The sequence below is a fragment of the Hyla sarda genome, chromosome 2 (assembly GCF_029499605.1).
Source record: "Hyla sarda isolate aHylSar1 chromosome 2, aHylSar1.hap1, whole genome shotgun sequence".
Taxonomy (NCBI): domain Eukaryota; kingdom Metazoa; phylum Chordata; class Amphibia; order Anura; family Hylidae; genus Hyla; species Hyla sarda.
The window spans coordinates 318,650,345-318,674,928 of NC_079190.1; the positions used below are offsets into that span (position 1 = coordinate 318,650,345).

At 43.3% G+C, this 24,584-nt stretch overlaps 1 protein-coding gene across 6 annotated transcripts in view; it reads left to right on the forward strand.

Annotated features, from left to right (window-relative positions):
- Positions 1-11,303: 11,303 nt before the first annotated feature.
- PRICKLE4 (prickle planar cell polarity protein 4) overlaps positions 11,304-24,584 on the forward strand; it is a 108,694-nt gene continuing 95,413 nt past the window's right edge. For 3 of the 6 annotated variants that reach the window (XM_056557766.1, XM_056557765.1, XM_056557758.1), the window contains exon 1: positions 11,304-11,437. The gene's annotated coding sequence lies outside the window, so the exon portion shown is untranslated. Of the gene's footprint in view, positions 11,536-24,584 lie in introns of all 6 variants that reach the window. The other 3 variants (XM_056557759.1, XM_056557760.1, XM_056557763.1) reach the window with 3 other exon arrangements.

Here is a 24,584-nt window from a genome sequence, read left to right on the forward strand (position 1 = left end):
ACTTGGTAATGGTATTACATACAATAAGTGCCAGGGTGTAAGAAGTAAATAATGCAATAGGGGGAAAAGGGGATGGAGGTAGATGTATTATTGCTCAATGCCCGATATTGCACAATGTAATCTTACCCACAAGTGGAATGCACTATATCCCGGCTAGTCTAAACACTACAACCTCCCCAAAAGTGCTTCTGCAGTCTCTCATGTAATAACAAGTTCAGGCATAAATGTACCCAGTGGCCGCTCGTTTCGACATACGTTTTGTCGGGTTGACTTTCTCAAGGAACGCATCATACTGCTATGGTGTCCTCGTTATATATACTTATCCCTTAATGGGATTTGCGCCACCTGTGGCGGAGGTTGCGCATCGCGGCGCATGCGCACAACTCCGGAGCCGGAAGTTCTGCCATCACCCACGGCATCACGGCCGCAGTGCCCCAAGTCCGGACACATCACGTCCGGACAAGTCACAACCTGCGCACCACTCCTACAGCCTGGATGTTGCGACTCACTGCCCGTGATCCCCGTGCATGCGCACCACGCAATCCACGCTGTATCAAACGGTCCACCTGTGCCCTCTATTGATCAAAATTAAATAGTGCATTCCACTTCTAGTACATTAGCACAGATGAGTAAATAAAGTGCAAATATATGATACTAATTCATAAAGATATATCATTACATTATTAACTAATGCAAGACCATATCAACAATAAATTATTGTTTTAATACATGATTGTCTTGCATTGCAACATGATGTATGTGACATAAATAAACAATAAGAATAATTAATAATGCATGAAAAGGGCGAACAAATTGATTGTGATAATACCCAACGCATATATAAATCAATACACTGCAAAATGTGATTAAAAAATATATAAAAAGGGAAGGGAAAAACTAAAAAATATTCTATGAATAAATTTAGTTTCATATAGTAAGGTGCAATAGTGCACTAATGTAAATTCATGTGTAGGGAAAAATAAATCTTAAAAATTTAAAATTAATGAACTAAATAATAAAGTGCTGTGAAAAGTGCAATACAATACAATACAATCACACTTGTGCACACCATGTGGGAATGGAGACAACCATGTATAATCGTTTAGTACTAACAAACTATGAAAAATGAATTTATGAGAAAATTATAAAAAGTTATAGATATATAAATACAGTGCCAAAAATTAATACAAATCATAAATATATCAGTGAAATGCCTATATAACTATAATGAACAGGAATAAAATAATGATTATCTAAACAAAAAAATTCATTCATTGTAAAGTCATAAATGAATGTGTACAGATGATGCTAATAGCTAGTTATGCACATAAATACTAATGTGATTAACTTATGTGGCGCCAATTCATGGAATGTCTTCATCATGTCTCCCGTAATGATCATGGGTCAAAAAGAGATACGTATCAAGATATATGGCATGGACTGACTAAAAACATAAGGAGAAAACAAAATGGGAGGATTATGCTAACACATGTTCAAGGGGATTCATGCAATTATTAATTCAAGCTAATATGACATCTTTGGCTGAAATTGAGAGAGAGATATAGGGAATACAAGGTGACATTAAGAAGAACCTACCAAAGGAGGATTTGGAAAGGGTTAATACTGATCTAGAACAACAATATGCGAAATGGGAAAAGGAGATCAGCTTGCTGAAATCCCAAAAATATTTGAGAGACAACACCGATTTTCAACAAGATAGAGTGTTTAAATGGAGACAACTTAGATAGAGGGTGCAATATACCCCGAGATCAAGATCCTCCTCTATGTCCTCATCAAGATCATCCACTGATGAGTCCAAGAGGAGAGAGAGAGCGACTGTACGTTACCCCCCGTATAACAGGTGGGAACAGAAAACACAGAAGAGAAGAATCTCCCCACCAAATAAGGAAGGAAAGAAAACCAAAAGCAACAATGAGGTAATACATTTGTCTAATCACGTGCTCTCTGATACGCAATTAGAGGTCCTACAGAGAGGATTGGGGAATTCTACAGACTGACCCACAGGTCACAACGGCTTTTACACCAAAAGTTCAGATGATAGCCAGACGTAACAGAAATCTGCGGGATACACTAGTAGGAAGCCACTATGTGGAGAAGGTTTCTAATCCATTTGGCTCAGGGGGTCCGAGAGTGGGATGTTTCCCTTGTGGGGATTGCCGGGCATGTTGCAATATTGAAAGGGCAACAGAATTTACATCAGCAGGCGGGTCACGCATTTTCTCTATCCGACAGTATGTCTCATGCAGTAGCTCCTATGTCATTTATTATGCCACATGCACATGTAAAAAAATCTACATTGGTTTAACATCCAGGGAACTTAGGGTGAGAACGAGGGAGCATGTGCAGGACATACAGGCGGCTAGAGAGACTGCAGACATAACAACTTTAAAAACCCTACCCATACACTTTAAATTATCAAAGTGACCCCACAAAATTGAAAATAAGAGGCATTGAGAAATTACATCGGGGCATCAGAGGAGGAGACTATAAGAGAATCCTCGCTCAGAAAGAGAGCAGATGGATAGTGACATTAGGCACTATGGCACCTGCAGGCTTAAATGAACTACTGAGTTTTATGGTATTTCTGTAGTTAATGATGATTATATATATATACCGGTATTTCATACGATTAGTTAATTCATTTAGATCTAGGATGTGTTATTTTAGTGTTCCCTTTATTTTTTTGAGCAGTGTACTTCTACTTCCTGCTAGAGCCATCTGGCTTCAGCTCAAAAACTGAGTAAAAAAAAAAATCCACCACATTTTATGTGGGAACATTAATAAATATTAGGGATACACCAAAAGGGATTTTGGGCTGAAACAGACAATTTAGGCTTTGCTTGGCTGAAAACCGGAACCGAAAATGCATTACCCTGCACACTTTTGTTATATAGTTTTTGTAAACTTGTATTAACAGAATTTTTTAGTTGGTGAATTTTAAGTAATCTGAAAAAACATCACGACCAGTACACTAAACCAGCCTCCTTATCTCCTTATAAATTATGGGCCATTGTGGAAAAAATGCAGCAAGCATTATGTACTGGCCTGCTTCAGATGTGCCGATCCTGGAGGAGCTGGTCATCCTGCTGGTACTTGGCGCCAACTGCGCTTCTTCTACCGGGTTTGCCTAAGTAAGTTCCAAGCCATGCCCATACTTTAACCCCTTAAGGACATAGCCCATTTTGCCCTTGAGGATACAGGAAAATTCCAATATTGCATTTTCACTTTTTCCTCCTTGCCTTCATTTTTTTTATTTTTTCACCTACAGACCCATATGAAGGCTTGTTCTTTGCATGACCAATAGTACTTTGTAATGATACCTTTCATTTTACAATTAAAAAAAAGTATTATTTGTGGGGGACAATTGAAGAGAAAACCGCAATTTTGATATTTTTGGGGTGGTTTGTTTTTACACAGTGCACTTTATGGTTAAAATGATATGTTCTCTTTATTCTGTAGGACAATGCGAATAAATTATCCCCAATTTATATAGTTTTTCTAATATAGCTCTACTTTTATAAGAAGTCAAACTTTATTGTACAAAGTTAGTATATTTAAAATTGTCCTCTTCTGACCCCTATAACTTTCTTATCTTTCCGTATACGGGGATGTATGAGGGCTAATTTTTGCGCCGTGATCTATAGTTTTTATCAGTACCATTCTTGTTTTGATGTTTTTTTTGTTGCTTTTAATTAATTATTTTTCTCATATATGATGTGATTAAAAATCTATATTTTCTGTTCACGCCATTCACTGTCCGGGATCATTAACCTAATGTTTTTAGTTTTTATAGACCGGACATTTCCACACCCCACGATATCAAATATGTTGATTTTAAATATTTATTTTTTTTACTCCTTTTCTTTAAAAAAAATGTAAGCATTTTTTTTTATTAGGGGAGGGACTTTTTGACTTTTATTCTTCTGATTCTGCACTTGCATCATAGCCTCGGCGGGACTCAGGTGCGCTTTGTCCCCCCCGAAATTGTTGGTGGAAAATTCCCTCAGCCCAAAATGATGTAGAATACTGTTTTCCCTGGAAGAATTCTAGGGGCTTTTTTGCTAACTTGTGTCTTTTGAATCGCTGGCTCTAGCTACAATAGAAAGGTTGGTCTGACATGGAATAAATTTGCGGCTTTTTTTTTAAGGTAGATGCAGCTTTTTATGCGGCCTTTAGAAAAAAAAAAGGCAGATATAATAAATAACGTCTACTGCATCTGAAAACAGTGCTCTGCTGGATTTCACAGTCACTTTACAGAAGGGCATATATTTAAACTCTTTAGGACCCAGGACGTACCTGTACGTCCTGAGTCCGCTCCCGTTCTATAACGCAGGGCCATGCCGTGGCCCCGCGTCATAGCGGGTCGGGCCTGGCCTCTAACAACGGCCAGGACCCGTGGCTAATATCGCGCGCGACTGATCGAGGTGCAGGGTCTAAAGTGAAAGTAAACTACGCCCGGCTAGCTCAGCGGGCTGTTTGTGATCGCCGCGGTGAAATCGCGGCATCCTGAACAGCTGTAGGACAGCAGGAGGGTCCCTTACCTTGCCTCCTGGTGTCCAATCGCCGAATGACTGCTCAGTGCCCGAGATCCAGGCATGAGCAGCCAAGCAGAATCATCGATCAATGGTTTCCTATGAGAAACCATTGATTAATGTAAAAGATCAGTGTGTGCAGTGTTATAGCCCCCTATGAAAAAATGTTAAGTAATTTTACCCCTTCCCTAATAAAAGTTTAAATCACCCCTCTTTTCCCATTTAACCCCTTAAGGATGCATGGTTTTTCCGTTTTTGCGTTTTCGTTTTTTCCTCATCACCTTCTAACAATTATAACGCTTTCAATTTTGCACATAACATTCTATATGATGATGGTTTATTTTTTGCGCCACCAATTCTACTTTGCAGTGACATTAGTCATTTTAGCAAAAAATTCACGGCGAAACGGAAAAAAAATTCATTGTGCGACAAAATTGAAGAAAAAATTTCATTTTGTAACTTTTGGCAGCTTCTGTATCTACGCAGTGCATTTTTTGGTAAAAATAACACCTTATCTTTATTCTGTAGGTCCATACGGTTAAAATGATACCTTACTTATATAGGTTGGATATTGTCGTACTTTGGAAAAAAATCATAACTACATGCACGAAAAGGTATACGTTAAAAACTCTCATCTTCTAACCCCTATAACTTTTTTATTTTTCCGCGTACGGGCCAGTATGAGGGCACATTTTGTGCGCCGTGTTCTGAAGTTTTGTATTGATCAGACTTTTTGATCGCTTTTTATTCATTTTTCATGATATAAAAAGTGACCAAAAATAAGCTATGTTGGACTTTGAAATCTTTTTGCGTGTACGCCATTGACTGTGCGGTTTAATTAAAGATATATTTTTATAGTTCGGACATTTTCGCACGCGGCGATACCACATATGTGTATTTTTATTTAAACAGTAATTTTTTATGGGAAAAGGGGGGTGATTCAAACTTTTATTAGGGAAGGGGTTAAATGACCTTTGTTAACTTTTTTTTTTGCAGTGCTATAGCTCCACACTGCACACATACACTGCACACACTGATCTTTTACCCTGATCCCTGCAAAGCCATAGCTTTGCATGGATCAGCGAGATAGGGGCTCGATTGTTCAAGCCTGTAGCTCAGGCTTGGAGCAATCAAACTCCGATCGGACACGACGGAGCAGGGTAAGGGGGTCTCCGCCCGCGTCCTAGCTGATAAAATCGCGGTGTCCCGATCAGGCCGACTGAGCTGCCTGGAAGCGTTTACTTTCATTTTTAGACATGGCGATCAACTTTGATCGCCGCGTCTAAAGGGTTAATAGCGCGCGGCACAACGATCGGTGTCACTTGCTATTAGCCCAGGGTCCTGGCTATCGTTAGCAGCCGGGACCGACTCGGTGTGACCCCGTTTTAAACACCGGGACCGGGCATACAGGTACGCCCTACATCCTGAAGGAGTTAAAAAAAAAACAACTGTGTAAATAAAAATAAACATGTGGTATCACCGCGTGCGGAAATGTCTGAATTATAAATATATATAATTAATTAAACCGCACAGTCAATGGCGTACGCGCAAAAAAATTCAAAAGTCCAAAATAGCGTATTTTTGGTCACTTTTTATATCATGTATCAACATATCATATATCAATAAGTCCGATCAATACAAAAATGGTACCACTAAAAACTACAGATCACGATGCAAAAAATTAGCCCTTATACCCCCCCATACGCGGAAAAATAAAAAAGTTATAGCGGTCAGAATATGACAATTTTAAACGTATAAATTTTACTGCATGTAGTTATGATTTTTTTCAAAATTACGACAAAATCAAACCTACATAAGTAGGGTATCATTTTAATCGTACGGACCTACAGAATAAAGATAAGGTGTCATTTTTACCAAAAAATTTACTGCATAGAAACGGAAGCCCCCAAAAGTTACAAAATGTTTTGGGTTTTTTTTCAATGTTGTCTCACAATGATTTTTTTTGCCCTTTCGCCATAGATTTTTGGGCAAAATGACTAATGTAATTACAAAGTAGAATTGGTGGTGCAAAAAATAAGCCATCATATGGATTTCTAGGTGCAAAATTGAAAGAGTTATGATTTTTGAAAGGTAAGGAGGAAAAAACGAAAATGCAAAAACAGAAAAAACCCTGATCCTTAAGGGGTTAAAAGGTGCATTAATGCACTGCGCCCAAAGAGGGGCATTTACTAATCTTTTACTATGTAGTCTGGTTTTTACCCTGTTTTTTTCTACTTCATTTTTGACTATGTGCGACAAACTTACTAAATTGTTGCACGGCATTAATAAATTTGGCACACATAGGCAAAAGTGGGAAATTTACTTCATGTAGTAGAAAAAATAGTCTGTTCCTTTTTCCTGCTGTCCGAATAGGTTTGGCTGCTAGGTTTCCTTCTGGATCTTTTGTTTTTGAGTTTTTTTTTAGCTTTTTCACCACATCTAAATAATTCAATAACTACAGTGCTCCCTCAAGTTACAATATTAATTGGTTCCAGGACAACCATTGTAAGTTGAAACCATTGTATATTGAGACCATAACTCTATGGAAACCTGGTAATTGGTTCTAAATGTCATCCAAAATAGGAAAAAGTGACAAAGAAAAATAAGTAGATAACTAATATAGATAAAGCAAATCCTTACATATAAAAGTAATAAAGATCTGCTGGGGGCTGTAAATTACTGTCTATGTCAGTGTTTCCCAAGCAGGGAGCCTCCAGCTGTTGCAAAACTATAACTCCCAGCATGCCTGGACAGCCAAAGGCTGTCCGGGCATGCTGGGAGTTGTAGTTTTGCAAAAGATGGGACCACACTGCTTGGGAAACACTGGTCTATGTAGAGGACAGAAGCTTCTTCAGGGGTCCTGTACAGTACAGGCAATGTCCCAAACAAGTAATGGAGTCGCCCTCACCTGGTGTCCAAAAGAGCAGCTAACCCTGATACAGGTAAAGTGTACAGAACATGTAATACCAGACACCAGTCAGTGCATACACTTCAGTAATACAGGGGTTTTACCAGTGAATGCCCATTTTGATTGGTTGGTTCTTCCAGCCATTGACACGTTTCACAGATCTGGACTGTCTGTAGCATTGTATGTTGAGTCTGGTTTCAACTTACGATGGTCCAGAAAAGACCATTGTATGTTGAAACTATTGTATGTTGAGGCCATTGTAAGTTGAGGGATCACTGTAAATTGTAGTCATGGCTCAGAAGTGGTAAACGGCGTTTAGTGTGTGTGTGTGTGTTTATTACATTTTTTTAACACAGTTTTTTTCTCCCTAAATGTACTTACATTTTTTTTTTGGGTTACTTCTTCTACAGATCTGTGTATCCTGTGGACTCCTTCGGATTCGGTGGACTACTTCGACGACCAGCGTTTTTCTTTGCTTGATGTTAATAAAATGGTTAACGAGGGCTTGTGGGGGAGTGTTTTTTTGTAATAAAATTTTTTTTAAACCTGTTGTGTTTTTTCTTTATTTTACTTTACTAGACAGGCTTAGTAGTGGAAGCTGTCTTATAGACTGAGTCCATTACTAAGCTGGGCTTAGCGTTAGCCACAAAAACAGCTAGCGCTAACCCCCAATTATTACCCCGGTACCCAACACCACAGGGGTGCCGGGAAGAGCCGGTACCAACAGGCCCGGAGTGTCAAAAATGGCGCTCCTGGGCCTAGGCGGTAACAGGCTGGCGTTATTTAGGTTGGGGAGGGCCAGTAACAATGGTCCTCGCCCACCCTGGTAACGTCAGGCTGTTACTGTTTGGTTGGTATTTTGGTTTGCGTTTTTTTAATATATTTAATTATTTATTAAAAAAAAAAACGCATAGAGTCCCCCCTATTTTCATTCTCAGCCAAATACCAACCAAACAGTAACAGCTTGACGTTCCCAGGGTGGGCGAGGACCATTGTTACTGGCCCTCCCCAGCCTAAATAACGCCAGCCTGTTACCGCCTAGGCCCAGGAGCGCCATTTTTGACGCTCCAGGCCTGTTGGTACCGGCTTTTCCCGTCACCCCTGTGGCGTTGGGTACCGGGGTAATAATAGGGGGTTAGCGCTAGCTGTTTTTGTGGCTAACGCTAAGCCCAGGTTAGTAATGGACTCTGTCTATAAGACAGCTTCCACTACCTGTCTAGTAAAGTAAGAAAAAAACACAACAGGTTTTAAAAATTTTTTATTACAAAAAACACTCCCCCACAAGCCCTCGTTAACCATTTTATTAAAATCAAACAAAGAAAAACGCTGGTCATCGAAGTAGTCCACAGGATACACGGATCTGAAATGAGAAGAAAACAAAAAAAATGGGTTAGTACATTTATTATCACCTGCTCACACATCTCCCGCCCCGCACGACTACAACTGCCAGCATGCCCTTACAGTAAGGACATGCTGGGAGTTGTAGTTGTGTGGTGCAGGAGATGTGTGGGCAAGTGACAAGCTTGTCCCCTGCCCCCAGCTGCAGGACTACAACTCCCAGCATGCCCTTACAGTAAGGTGGGGCGGAGGCCGGGCACAGTGTTTCCCAACCTGGGACTTGTAGTTTTGCAACATCTGGAGGCACCCTGGTTGGGAAACACTGTTTTAGGCCAGTGTTTCCCAACCAGGGTGCCTCCAGATGTTGCAAAACTACAAGTCCCAGCATGCCTGGACAGTCAAAGGCTTTCTAGGCATGCTGGGAGTTGTAGTCTTGCAACATCTGGAGGCAACCTGGTTGGGAAACACTGGCCTAAAACAGTGTTTCCCAACCAAGGTGCCTCCAGATGTTGCAAAACTACAAGTCCCAGCATGCCTGGACAGTCAAAGGCTGTCTAGGCATGCTGGGAGTTGTAGTCTTGCAACATCTGGAGGCAACCTGGTTGGGAAACACTGGCCTAAAACAGTGTTTCCCAACCAAGGTGCCTCCAGATGTTGCAAAACTACAAGTCCCAGCATGCCTGGACAGTCAAAGGCTGTCTAGGCATGCTGGGATTTGTAGTCTTGCAACATCTGGAGGCAACCTGGTTGGGAAACACTGGCCTATAACAGTGTTTCCCAACCAAGGTGCCTCCAGATGTTGCAAAACTACAAGTCCCAGCATGCCTGGACAGTCAAAGGCTAAAACAGTGTTTCCCAACCAGGGTGCCTCCAGATGTTGCAAAACTACAACTCCCAGCATGCCTTGTAGTCTTGCAACATCTGGAGGCACCCTGGTTGGGAAGCTTGGGCAACTTACCGGCTTCCGTAGGATCCAGCGCTGCACGACACTGCCGCGCGACGATCTCCGACAGCGATCGTCGCTGGAGCCTCGGAAGGGTAAGTGAACTTCTTCGCCGGTCCCCTTCAGCTGTTTAGTTTTGCAACAGCTGGAGGACTACAGTTTACAGACCACAAACCAGTGGTCTGCAAACTGTGGCCCTCCAGCTGTTGCAAAACTACAACTCCCAGCATGCCTGGACAGCCAAAGGGTGTCCAGGCATGCTGGGAGTTGTAGTCTTGCAACATTTGGAGGCACCCTGGTTGGGAAGCTTGGGCAACTTACCGGCTTCCGTAGGATCTCGCTGGAGCCTCGTAAGGGTAAGTGAACGTTTTCGCCGGTCCCCTTCAGCTGGAGGACTACAGTTTGCAACAGCTGGAGGACTACAGTTTACAGACCACACACCAGTGGTCTGCAAACTGTGGCCCTCCAGCTGTTGCAAAACTACAACACCCAGCATGCCCTGACAGCCAAAGCCTATGGCTCTCAGGGCAGGAGCCCGGGCTGACATTACAGTGCAGCCGCCCGGGCTCCTCATACGGCCTCCCCGCTACCCCCCCCCCCCTTGTCTCCCGCCCGGGCTCCTCATACGGCCTCCCCGCTACCCCCCCCCTTGTCTCCCGTCCGCGCCGCTTAGCTCCCGCTGCTACAAGACTACAACTCCCAGCGTTTCCTCACTGTAAGGGCATGCTTGATGGGAGTTGTGTCAGCAGACAGATGGGAGTTGTGTGGCGCTGGCAGGTGAGAGGGGGGGGGGGGGGGGGAAGTAAATCACTGTAGTGTCCCGGTAGCGCAGTGAGGGTAGCGGGGAGAAAGTATGTCGGAGCCCGGGCGGCAGTAGCTTTTCCTGCTCCATGTTGGAGCTGGAGTAAATTTTGTCAATTTTTACGGCCGTTGCGACAGTTTATTGCGCAACTGCGACTGTCTCAGTTAATAAATACCTGACCACTGCAAGTAAAAACTGAAAACTTAATTAAGCGGGGGAAAAAATGTGACTTTCTAGCTCTTGCTAGGGAAAGTCACACAATTTATAGGGTAGGTGCAATTGCGACAATTTTGCGCCAAAAATAGTCAGAAAAAAATGACTAAACCCCTTAGTAAATGCCCCTCAAAATGCGCCATTTTGCCACCACAAAACTGCATAAACGCAATAGTAATTGTCCCCCTTAGTTCTTACATGATGGCATCAGGTTGTGTTTTACATTGGTTGCCATTCTCAGCTATGACTGTAGATTTTACAATGCGAAAGTGACAATACACACTGCCTAGCCATAGTTTCCAGTAGATATTGGGGCATGAGCAGGTTTACCTGACACCTGTGGGTACAGTGTAGGATAAGGAGGGTATTGTGCTCGGTAAGAAGGCAGTACTCTGGTGCCGCGCGGTTTAGCCGCTGGGTGGCGCACCAGACCCCCCTTGTAGAGAACTGTGTAAAACCGGTGAAGCACAAATACAATGCTTTCCACATCGGTCCTCCAGTGAACCTTCCGTGTGACCTGGGCGTTAGCCACCATGAAGTAACCTACTGCCAGACAAAGGGCTGCCCGAGGAGGCGTGTGAGGAAGGAGGCAACGCGGGGATCGCAGCCTGGGCTTCAGTGCGGCCCCTCCGCTGCCATTGGCTGCCGGCTCCCGGAGTCCCGTGAGGAGGAACTGGCAGGTAGTTGTAGTTCCTTGTCCCTTTGCAGATCCTGTTCAGCCTTCCATTGGGTGACAGCGGGCACGGTCTTCGTCCGGTGTTGTCTCTTCTGGGCTCAGGTCAGTCATTAGCTTTACATCTTGTATATTGTTTACTAGGGAAAAACGCATGCAGAACCGCATTGAACCCCACGGCTCGGCTAATGGCGAGAGCGGTCACCTGAGAGACTGCCGGTACCTGAATGGGATTTCTTCTGTCCAGGTCATGTTTGTGGACGGCATTGCCGGGGTCACTCACTCTTCATAGCTGTAGACCAGTGTTCCCAACCAGGGTGTTCTCAGCTGTGGCAAAACTACAACTCCCAGCATGTCCGGACAGCCTTTGGCTATAGACAGTACTGCTGTGATAATTGTCATAGAAACAAGCTGCCCCTGGCACTGCCAGTGTAGTGGGTATAGGCACCAGGCCTGAGATGCCCATGCCAGTTCATGGTTATTTTTTGTTTATTTATAAGTTATTGGCTGGTAATTGGTATTTATGATGCCCTGGGCGAATTGTGCAAATTCACCTTGGCACTATTTGAAAGAAAAACCTAATGAATTGTCCTGTTATTATAATAGATGATGATGATGATGCCCTGCAGGATCCAGGGCACTTTTAAATAATCAGCAGTCGCCCTCTTTTATGACTGCTGCAGTTTTACTCCTGTGGCCCCGTTCACACTACGGAATTGCCGCAGAATTTCCGGGCGCAATTCCGCGGTGTGAACGGGTCTCCGTGGGACCCGTTCACACTGCGGAATTTCAGTGGCAGACATTACCGCCGCAGAAAGTGTTCAGCGCAAAGAAAGAACATGTTCATTCTTTGTGCGGATTCCGCGAGCACTGCATAGCCGTCAATGGTGACGGCTCAGTGCCCCACGGCCCTAGCGCCGAAGCATTCTCGGCGGCGGCCGCAGGCGAAATCTCCGCTCACGGAATTCAGCCGCGAGAATTCCGCAGTGTGAACGGGGCCTTTGCCAGAACTTGTATTGTTTGAGCAGATCTGCTGTAGGCTCCCTGTTCCTTGTTGGCGTATGTTCACACATCACGGCTTTGCCTGTGGCAGCTTTGAGGTGTGTTGGGGAGGAAAATCAACAAAGGATGAAGCTTTTGACTTCATATCCCGTCTTCATATATTGTTGTCATATCCCGACCTCATATCCCGACCTCCTATCCCCAAGGTGTGTTTTATAAGAGGATTGAATGCATTGATGCCCCATGAATCTGTACCAGTGATAAGACTTAAAATGTATGTAAGCCATCTATTACCCTCTAAAGCCTGGTGTATACATAACAGTGCACACCAGCAGGAGCTAGAAATATAGGGGAGGTTTATCATTGTGTGGCTGTGTGCAATCATTCCTCCTGCCTTTTTTTTTTTTTTTTTTTGCTGTTTTAACCCCTTAACGACGCCGCGCTGCGACCCCCCATCACATCACGTCGGTCCCGTCACTCATCAACGGCCGGGACCGGCGGCTAATACCACACATCGCCGATCGCGGCAATGTGCGGTATTATCCCTTTAGAAGCGGCGGTCAAAGCTGACCGCTGCTTCTAAAGTGAAAGTTGAAACTATCCCGGCTAGTCAGTCGGGCTGTTCGGGACCGCCGCGAACAGCTTACAGGACACCAGAAGGGCCCTTACCTTCCTCCTTGGTGTCCGATCGACGAATGACTGCTCCGTGCCTGAGATCCAGGCAGGAGCAGTCAAGCGCCGATAACACTGATCTCAGGTGTGTTAATACACGCCAGTGATCAGCATGAGAGATCAGTGTGTGCAGTGTTATAGGTCCCTATGGGACCTATAACACTGCAAAAAAAAAGTTTAAAAAAAAGTGTTAATAAAGGTCATTTAACCCTTTCCCTAATAAAAAATAAATAAAACAGTGTAAATAAAAAAGAAAAATAAACATGTGGCATCGCCGCGTGCGTAAATGTACGAACTATAAAAATATATCATTAATTAAACCGCACGGTCAATGGTGTACGCGCAAAAAAATTCCAAAGTCCAAAAAAGCATATTTTTGGTAACTTTTTATACCATTAAAAAATGAATAAAAAGTGATCAAAAAGTCTGATCAAAACAAAAATCGTACCAATAAAAACTTCAGATCACGGCGCAAAAAATGAGTCCTCATACCGCCCCGTACGTGGAAAAATAAAAGTTATTGGGGTCAGAAGATGACATCTTTAAACATATAAATTTTCCTGCATGTAGTTATGATTTTTTCCAGAAGTACGACAAAATCAAACCTATATAAGTAGGGTATTATTTTAACCGTATGGACCTACAGAATAATGATAAGGTGTCATTTTTACCGAAATATGCATTGCGTAGAAATGCACAATGATTTTTTTTTTCCGTTTCAACGTGAATTTTTGGGTAAAATGACTAATGTCACTGCAAAGTAGAATTGGTGACGCAAAAAAAAAGGCATAATATGGATTTTTGGGTGGAAAATTTAAAGGGTTATGATTTTTAAAAGGTAAGGAGGAACAAACGAAAGTGCAAAAACTGAAAAACCCTGAGTCCTTAAGGGGTTAGGCTCACTTGTGCCAAATTTATAAAAAAAAAAAAGCACACAGACTTTGATAAATTCTGCGCAAATGAAAAATCACCTCAGAACTTGCTGTAGGAAGTCACTTTTCTAAGGCAAGGCACAGCACAAGTGGTATGAATTATTTTTTTTTTTTTATGTTTGCTCGCTTTTTTGTGCCTTTTTCAAAAAGTAACATAGTTTGTAAGGTCAAAAAAAGACAAGAGTCCATCAAGTTCAACCTAAACCCTACTGTGTTGATCCAGAGGCTGATGCCAATCACCCCATGACAGCGGAAAATTTCCTTCCCGACCCCAACATGGCAGAATAAATCCCTGGATGAACGTTCTATCCACATAAATCTAGTATCCATAACCTGTAATGTTATTACTCTCTAGAAAAACATCCAGGCCCCCTTGAACTTGTTTATTGAGTCAGACATCACAACATCATGTGGCAGAGAGTTCCATAGTCTCACTGCTCTTACAGTAAAGAATCCTTTCTATGATGATAGTGAAACCTTCTTTGCTCTAGGTGTAGAGGATGCTCCCTTGTCATGGTTACCGGTCTAGGTATAAAACGATCACTACAAAGATCTCTGTACTGTCCATTCATATATTTGTACTAGTGCTGGGCGGTATGCCGGTTCATACCGAATACTAGGGCTGGGCGGAATACTGGTTCATACCAAATACCGAAATTTTTGTCCTGCACGATATGAATTTTTCCCCATACTGCAATACCAGTTTGGCCCCTCCCCCTCGGGAATGAATGAATTATCAGCCCAGCGCTGCACTGTCCCCACATCGGGGAACTAATCATATGTGACCCGCGAGCGCTGTTCTGCCCCCCCCCCCCCAATTAAAAGGGTACTCTGGTGGTCAACGTGTTTTTCCATTTCTGACTTACCCTATTTGTTTTGTTTCATTTCTATTCTTTTTGTTTAAGCTACTCTATTTCTGTTCTTTGTTGTTTTTTTTATCCCCCACTTTGTTTTCCTATCTTTGCTTCTATTTCCTGTTCCTTGCTGTGCTGAAAACTACAAATCCCAGCATGCTACATGCCTTTCTGGTTTGGGGCAGCTCCTTTTTTTTTTTTGTTTGTTCCTCCCTTTACCCATCCTACTATTTTCCCGGGTCAGCCCCCTTATACATCACACTAATATAATCAGCCATGGTTGGGATACACTGGCATACACTTACAAAAGGGACTACAACTCCCAGCATGTGCCATTCAGGAGTCTTCATGATAACACCAGCATGCGGCCTCTGTAGTCTCCTGGGGGTTGTAGTTCACCACACCTCTACAGGGCATACACCAGTGTTTCCCAACCAGGGTGCCTCCAGGTGTTGCAAAACTACAACTACCAGCATGCCTGGACAGCCAAACGCTGTCCGGGCATGCTGGGAGTTGTAGTTTTGATACAGCTGAAGACACCCTGGTTGGGAAACAATGCACTTTATTTGTAATTTACTGAATTGACTAGAACAGTGTTTCCCAATCAGTGTGCCTCCAGCTGTTGCTAAACTACAACTCCCAGCATGGCCACTCTCCTCCCTTCACATATAGAGATCCAGTATGAGATTTATTACCCTGCAGTCCATACATCCCCAGCCCGTGCACCTTGTCATCCTCCCCTTCAGATAAACATTATCTTCTCGATGTTCCTTCTCCTGTGCAGACCTGCGTCCTCAGAAGCAGAGCAGGGGGAGGGGAGATGAGGAGCTGTGTACTATGGCTTCTCATGCAGACCTGCGTCCTCAGAAGCAGAGCAGGGGGAGGGGAGGTGAGGAGCTGTGTACTATGGCTTCTCATGCAGACCTGCGTCCTCAGAAGCAGAGCAGGGGGAGGGGAGATGAGGAGCTGTGTACTATGGCTTCTCATGCAGACCTGCGTCCTCAGAAGCAGAGCAGGGGGAGGGGAGATGAGGAGCTGTGTACTATGGCTTCTCATGCAGACCTGCGTCCTCAGAAGCAGAGCAGGGGGAGGGGAGATGAGGAGCTGTGTACTATGGCTTCTCATGCAGACCTGCGTCCTCAGAAGCAGAGCAGGGGGAGGGGAGGTGAGGAGCTGTGTACTATGGCTTCTCATGCAGACCTGCGTCCTCAGAAGCAGAGCAGGGGGAGGGGAGGTGAGGAGCTGTGTACTATGGCTTCTCATGCAGACCTGCGTCCTCAGAAGCAGAGCAGGGGGAGGGGAGGTGAGGAGCTGTGTATTATGGCTTCTCATGCAGACCTGCGTCCTCAGAAGCAGAGCAGGGGGAGGGGAGGTGAGGAGCTGTGTACTATGGCTTCTCATGCAGACCTGCGTCCTCAGAAGCAGAGCAGGGGAGGGGAGGAGCTGTGTATTATGGCTTCTCATGCAGACCTGCGTCCTCAGAAGCAGAGCAGGGGGAGCGGAGATGAGGAGCTGTGTACTATGGCTTCTCATGCAGACCTGCGTCCTAAGAAGCAGAGCAGGGGGAGGGGAGGTGAGGAGCTTTGTACTCAGGCTTCTCATGCAGACCTGCGTCCTAAGAAGCAGAGCAGGGGGAGGGGAGGTGAGGAGCTGTGTACTATGGCTTCTCATGCAGACCTGCGTCCTCAGAAGCAGAGCAGGGGAGGGGAGGAGCTGTGTATTATGGCTTCTCATGCAGACCTGCGTCCTCAGAAGCAGAGCAGGGGGAGGGGAGATGAGGAGCTGTGTACTATGGCTTCTCATGCAGACCTGCGTCCTAAGAAGCAGAGCAGGGGGAGGGGAGGTGAGGAGCTTTGTACTCAGGCTTCTCATGCAGACCTGCATCCTAAGAAGCAGAGCAGGGGGAGGGGATGTGAGGAGCTTTGTACTCAGGCTTCTCATGCAGACCTCCGGGAGGAGGGAGATGTGGGGGCGTGGCTTATTTCTCTTATGCAGACAGAGAGAAAAAAAAAGCCTTGACGTGTTGTCCACAGCAGACTCAGAACTGTGGACGACAGTAAAAGAAAATACTCTGAACTACAGAACTTCCTGCCCAACAAACAGGTAAGCAAAACACACACATGCTGGCAAAACATATAACACATGTATATTGCAAAAAAACAAAACTTACAAAGAAGAAGCAACATAGTTAAAAAAAATTAACCGCCGGAGTACCCCTTTAATTATCAGCCCAGCCCTGCACTGTCTCCATCGGAGTAAATACTAGGGATCGACCGATTATCGGTATGGCCGATATTATCGGCTGATAATCACGATTTTGGGCATTATCGGTATCAGCAATTACCTTGCCGATAATGCCCCGCCCCCACCGCACCGCGACCGCCCCCCCCCCACCGTAGTGCTGGGCAGTATACCTGTATGGATTTTTGCCCATACCGCTATACCGGTCGGGCCCCTCCCCCACCCACCGAGTCAATAAAAAAAATAAAATAAAAATAAACTTACCCGTAATGGGGGTGGTCTGGGCCATCCATCCTTCCTTCCTGTAGTGTCCCGCGCCATTCCAGGTGGAGGGTGAACCGGTACGGGCTGTCCTTCTCCGGGGGTCCTCTTCTCCACTCCGGGCAGGCTCCGGCCTAGTACGCTGCATAGACGCCGCGACGTCAGGTGCGTCGCTGCGCACGGGCGTCACTGCGCAGCGGCGTCTATGCTGTGCTACTAGGCCGGAGCCTGCCCGTAGTGGAGAAGATGACCCCCGGAGAAGGACAGCCCGGATCGGTTCACCCTCCACCCGGAATGCCGCCGGACACTACAGGAAGGAAGGATGGATGGCCCGGACCACCCTGACAGGTAGGAGAGAGAAGCAGGTGGTGACAGCGGCGGCCTATGGCACCGCAAAAGCCACTGCAGTGCATTGATTTAAAGCGCCCGCTTTGGGGGGGGGATACCGTTCTATACTGTGGAACCGCCGCAGTGATAGGCTGAGCGCACTGACATGTAAGGAGCCGGCCCGCTCAGCCTATCACCGGCCGAGGCGGGATATCGCTGCTGCCGGTGATAGGCTGACGGCTCTGTGACGTTTCCATCCCCAGCTTGAGGCCGTTACTGGAGCCATAGGGGAACGTAGGAAGGTGAGTAAAAGTTTACTTTGTTTATTTTTGCAGCCCGAGCTCAGGAATATGTAGCACAGTACAGATTTCCAGCGCCGGCAGCCCGCAACTCACAGGAGGATGAGGAGAGCGGCGCTTGCGGGTAACATGATTAGTTCCCCGATGTGGGGGACAGGGCAGTGCTGGGCTGATAAACTGGGGGGGTTAGAGAAGCAGTGCCCACGGGTCACATGATTGGGGGGGGATACTGTTAACCCCTTAAGGACCCATGACGTACCGGTACGTCATGAATCCGCTCCCGTTCTATAACGCGGGCCGGGACCCGTGGCAAATAGCATGCAGCACTGATAGCGGTGCCATGTGCTATTAACCCTAAAGTGAAAGTAAAACCATGCCAGTTAGCTCATGGATCTGTTCGGGATCGCCGTTGCGAAATCGCGGCATCCCGAACAGCTTACAAGACAGCCAGAGGATCCCTACCTGCCACCATGATGTCCGATCGCCGAATGACTGCTCAGTGCCTGAGATCCAGGCATGAGCAGTCAAGCGGCAGAATCATCGATCAGTGATTTCCTTTGAGAAACCACTGATCAATGTAAAAGGTCAGTGTGTGCAGTGTTATAGCGCCCTATGGGAGCTATAACATTGCAAATAAAAAGGGAAAAATAAAAGTGAATAAAGATCATTTAACACCTCCCCTAATAAAAGTTTGAATCACCCCCCTTTTCCCATAAAAAAAAAGTGTGTAAATAAAAATAAACATCTGTGGTATTGCCGTGTGCGGAAATGTCCAAATTATAAAAATATATCGTTAATTAAACCGAACAGTCAATGGTGTACGCGCAAAAAAATTCCAAAGTCCAAAATAGAGCATTTTTGGTCACTTTTTAGATCATGAAAAAATGAATAAAAAGCGATCAATAAATCACAGCGCAAAAAATGAGCCCTCATACCGCCCCATACGCGTAAAAAAAAAGTTATAGGGGTCAGAAGTTGACAATTTTAAACGTATACATTTTTCTGCATGTAGTTCTGATTTTTTCCAGAAGTCCGACAAAATCAAACCTATATAAGTAGGGTATCATTTTAATCGTATGGACCTACAGAATAAAGATAAGGTGTCATTTTTACCGAAAAGTGTACTGTGTAGAAAGGGAAGCCCCCAAAATTTACAAAATGGCATTTTTTTTCTTCAATTTTGTCTCACAATAATTTTTTTTTCCGTTTCGCCGTAGATTTTTGGGTAAAATGACTGATCTAATTACAAAGTAGAATTGGTGGCGCAAAAAATAAGCCAGCATATGGATTTTTAGGTGCAAAATTGAAAGAGTTATGATTTTTTAAAGGTAAGGCGGAAAAAACGAAAATTCAAAAACGGAAAAACCCAGGGTCCTTTAGGGGTTAAATACCATGGAACAGCCATAATTTACAAAAATACCTTGATACACATTTTTGGTTATACCGCCCAGCTCTAATTTGTACATTGTGATCAGACTGTCCCTAATATGTCTTTTCTCTAAACTAAATAACCCCAAGCTTGATAATCAGTCTTGGTACTGTAATCCTCCCATACCATTATTATCTTTGTCGCCTCCTCTGCAACCTCTCCAGTTCAGTCATGTCCTTCTTACATACAGGTGCCCGGAATTGGACACAATACTCCATATGTGGTCTGACTAGTGATTTATACAGAGGCAAAACTATGTTCTTTTCAAGGGCCTCTATGCCTCTCTTGATACATCCATTATTTTGTTAGCCTTGGCAGCAACTGCCTGGCACTGATTTCACTGAGTTTACTGTCCACCAGTACCCCCAAGCCTTTTTCGGTAGAAGTTTGACCTAGTGTATTATTATTTAGCACATAATTGTACATTTTGTTTTTATAGCCCAAATGCTTAACCAGAAGAAACAACACCACAGACTGAAAGGAAAAAGCACACCCAAACAATGATGAACAATTATAAAGATATTCTATGTATTTATTGAAAATATAAAGATAATTTAACCCCTTCCCTAATAAAATTAAGAATCACCCCCCCTTTTCCCATAAAAAAAAAAAACTGTAAAAAAACATATGTGGTATTGCGGTGTGCAGAAATGTCCGAACTATAAGAATATATCGTTAATTAAACCGCACAGTCGATGGCGTATGCGCCAAAAAAAAATTCCAAAGTCCAAAATATTTTTTTTTTCCACTTTTTATATCATGAAAAAATGAATAAGAAGCAATCAAAATGTCCGATCAATACAAAAATGGTACTGCTAAAAACTTCAGATCACGGCGCAAAAAAATTGCCCTCATACCGGCCCGTACCTGGAAAAATCTTAAAGTTATAACAGTCAAAAGATGACAATTTTAAACTTATTCATTTTCGTGCATGTAGTTATGATTTTTTCCAGAAGTAAGACAAAATCAAACCTTTATAAGTAGGGTATCATTTTAATCTTATGGACCTACAGAATAAAGAAAAGGTGTCATTTATACCGAAAAATGCAGAAATGATGCAGAAACTTCAATTTTGTTGCACAATTAATTTTTTTTCTGTTTCGCCGTGAATTTTTTGGTAAAATGACTAATGTCACTGGAAAGTAGAATTGATGGCGCAAAACATAAGCCATCATATGGAATTTTAGGTGCAAAATTGAAAGCGTAATGATTTTTAATAGTAAGTAGGAAAAAACTAAAGTGCAAAAACGGAAAAACCTTAAGAGGTTAAACTTAATTTGCCATGTCTGTGCCCAAGCCTCCAGATTCCCCTGATTCCCCTGTAATATTATGTTATCATCCTATGTGGTAATCATCTTATTCAGTTTGGTGTTATCTGCAAATATAGAAATTCTACTCTGTAATCCCTCTACAAGGTCATTAATAAAGATATTGAAAAGAAGTGGACCCAGTACTGACTCCTGGTACATGGTAAATATCTTCCACTGCCATGCCAATAATAATTCACTGCATTTCCCAGTCAGTTTTGCTGAAAGTGGGGGACATTTACTATTGCATTTATGCTGTTTATGTGGCGGCAAAAAGGTGCATCTTTGTGCGCAGTGTGTTAATGTGCCTTTTTGTTGGGCATTTTTCATTTATGCCCTTTTTTAAAACTCACTGCGAAATCCAGCTGTGGGCACTTTCAGAAGCGGCAGACAATATTTATTATTTGCACCTTTTGGTAAAAAAGCGCTTAACAAGGAAAATTGGGTAACAACAACATTAAGGTAACAAACATTAAGGTATAACAACATAACAAACATTAAACAAACAGGCATCCATTTTCATCTGCAGTACAGTCGCTTGCCTCACAACTGATGATTTAGAGGCTTCCAGCACTGAAATGCCAGTCTTCACAAATGTGTTTTACGTGTGAGTGAACTTTATAGGGGGAGATGTCATTATTTATTAGAAAGAAAAACTTCAATTCAATCTATAGGGACATGTCGGAATAAAAGTATTAAACAGTTTTATGAGACCTATGGATGCTGACCATTCCCGAAAATAAAAACGACCGTTCAGCAATAATAGTGAGAATGCCAAAAACACAGCTCCATGCATCAAAAGTCAATGTACATTTCTTGTGCATATGTTTTAGGTGCTGTTCACATCTGCAATGTGGTTTCTTTATATACTGAGATCTGTTGGGTTGTGTCATAGTGTTTGACATTTTTTAAGTGTATACTATATATTTAGTATGTCATGAAGTGTACAACTGTATAAGAAATACAAAGAGGAATATTAAAGATTAGAATATGAATCACAAAGTTGTTTTAGGAAGTCATGAAAATGTCAGCATGACATAAAGGAATTAGAAAGAATAAGCAGAAATCTATTCTCCTTTGAATAAATATCATGTCACCATCTGCTTATTCTGTTGTCGAGCAGACATGTCCCGTGACACAATGAGGGACATACCGGTACTAACTACAGTGCGACTCCTGTAGTAGAAAAGGGAGCATAGGGAACAGAGCAGAGAGTCTCACCTCCTACTGCAAAGATACAAGCCGTGAACAGAAAAGTCAGGTTACAAGCAGCTTCCAGCACTGAGCATGGCCTATCTGCGCTGATATTTAGAAGCAGCATAGGCTTATGAATATATGTAAAAATATAATTTTGTAAAGGCTTGCACTATAATTATTTTGCTGTATTATTGGAGGTACATTTTTGCAGGTTAGAATACACTTATATAGAGGTTCCCCTGAATGTAGCCAGTATTCAAAAGAAGGTCTTCATTCATGTAGATCCTAAGGAAAGCTGCCTCTTACTAAAATATTTAGCATCACTGACTGTCTGAATAAAGGTATGGCAGCTATAAACCAATATCTGGTGTGAATTATCGTAAATTTGCTTTAATCCGGGAGGCTATGCCCCTTCTTCTAATCTGCAGTTTAAAAATCTGTTAAAAGAGTTGGGTCACACGTGCCATATTTAGCTCCGTATTTGCTGCTGCATATTTTCCTACCCATTGACTTCAGTGAGTAGGAAAATAAGCAGCAGCAGCTATGGCAGTGGTTCTTAACCTTTTTTGCGACTGTACCCCCAAAGGATAAAGGTATTCCGCGGGTACCCCTTGCGTGGAACTTACTGGTGAGGGGTACCCGCGGACAAAATAAGTACCGTAATAAAAGTACTTAATTTCATAATGGCGTGTGCTTACCTTTCTAATGCGATACTTACAGTGGGGATCAAAAGTTTGGGCATCCCAGGTAAACATTTGTATTAATGTGCATAAAGAAGCCAAGGAAAGATGGAAAAATCTCCAAAGGCATCAGATTACATATTTGACATTCTTATAATATGTCAACAAGTGTCAGATTTTATTTCCATCATTTACACTTTCAAAATAACAGAAAACAAAAAAATGGCGTCTGCAAAAGTTTGGCCACCCTGCAGAGTTAATATCTTGTACTGCCCCCTTTGGCAAGAACCCCTTTAATCTGTTGGGGACCACGGGCGTATGGATAAGTCCTTACGTCCTGGTACTTAAGGACCAAGGGTATACCTGTACCCTCGTGGGAATTTTGATCCCCGCCGCTAGTCGGATGGGGATTGGAATGGGGTGCCTGCTGAAATCATTCAGCAGGCATCCCGTGCAAATGACTGGGGGGTCCTGAAACTCCTCAGATCGGCGATTTGCGGCGATTCCGGGCTGATCGGGTCTCGCTGTCACGCCCCCTCCCATAGTCCTGCATTGAGGGGCGGAGCGTGACGTCACATGGGGCGGAGGTGTGACGTCACACGCCGCCGGCCCTGTGGTCGCCGGTAATCAGACCTGGAGCGAACATGCTCTGGGGACTGATTTTAACTGGGGTGCTGCGTGCAAGAACACGGGGGTCCCCAGTGGCAGCACCCCCACGATCAGGCATTTTATTCCCTGTCCTTTGGATAGGGGATAAGATGTCTAAGCGCCGGAGTACCCCTTTAAATAGAACAGGACCCAAGACTGACCCCTGTGGTACCCCACTAGTAACAGTCACCCAATCAGAATAAGTACCATTAATAACCACCCTCTGTTTCCTATCATTGAGCCAGTTACTTACCCACATTCTCCCCCAGCCCAATCCCTCTCATTTTATGCACCAATCTTTTATGTTTCACCATATCAAATGCTTTGGAAAAATCCAGATATACGACATCCAGCGATTGCCCCTGGTCCAGTCTGGAGCTCACCTCCTCATAAAAGCTGATCAGGTTAGTTTGACAGGACTGATCCCTCATAAAGCCATGCTGATCTGGATTCATAAATTTTTTTTTTCATCAAGATACCCTCAAACAATTTACATACAACGGAGGTTAAACTAACAGGCCTATAATTCCCTGGGTCACCATTGTTGCTCCTTCTCTTCTGAGCCCTCTATTGCACCCACAAAGCACTTTACATCCACATATGAGGTATTTCCTTACTCAAGAGAAATTAGGTTACATATTTTGGGGGGCTATTTCTCCTTTTACCCCTTGTAAAAATAAAAAATATGGGTCTACAAAAACATGTTAGTGTAAAAAATGAAGATTTTGAATTTTCGCCTCCACTTTGCTGCTATTACTGTGAAAAACCTAAAGGGTTAAAAAAAAAACTTTCTGAATGTCATTTTGAATACGTTAAGGGGTGCAGTTTTCAAAATGGGGTCCATTATGGGGTATTTCTAACATAAAGACCCTCAAATTCACTTCAAAACTGAACTGGTCCCTGAAAAATTCAGCTTTTGAAATTTAATTGAAAAATTGGAAAATTGCTGCTATATTTTGAAGCCCTCTGATGTCTTCCAAATGTAAAAACAGGTCAACTTTATGATGCCAACATAAAGTAGACATATTGTATATGTAAATCAATATATCATTTATTTATGTCTATTTTCCTTTCAAGCAGAGAGCTTCAAAGTTATAATAATGCAAAGTTTTCAAATTTTTCGTGACATTTTTTAATTTTCACCAAGAAATGATGCAAGTATCGACGAAAATTTACCACTAACATAAAGTAGAATATGTCACAAAAAAAACTATCTCTGAATCAAATTCACAAGTACAAGCATCCCAGAGTTATTAATACTTAAAGTGATAGTGGTCAAAATTAAAAAAAAAATGCTCTGGTCCT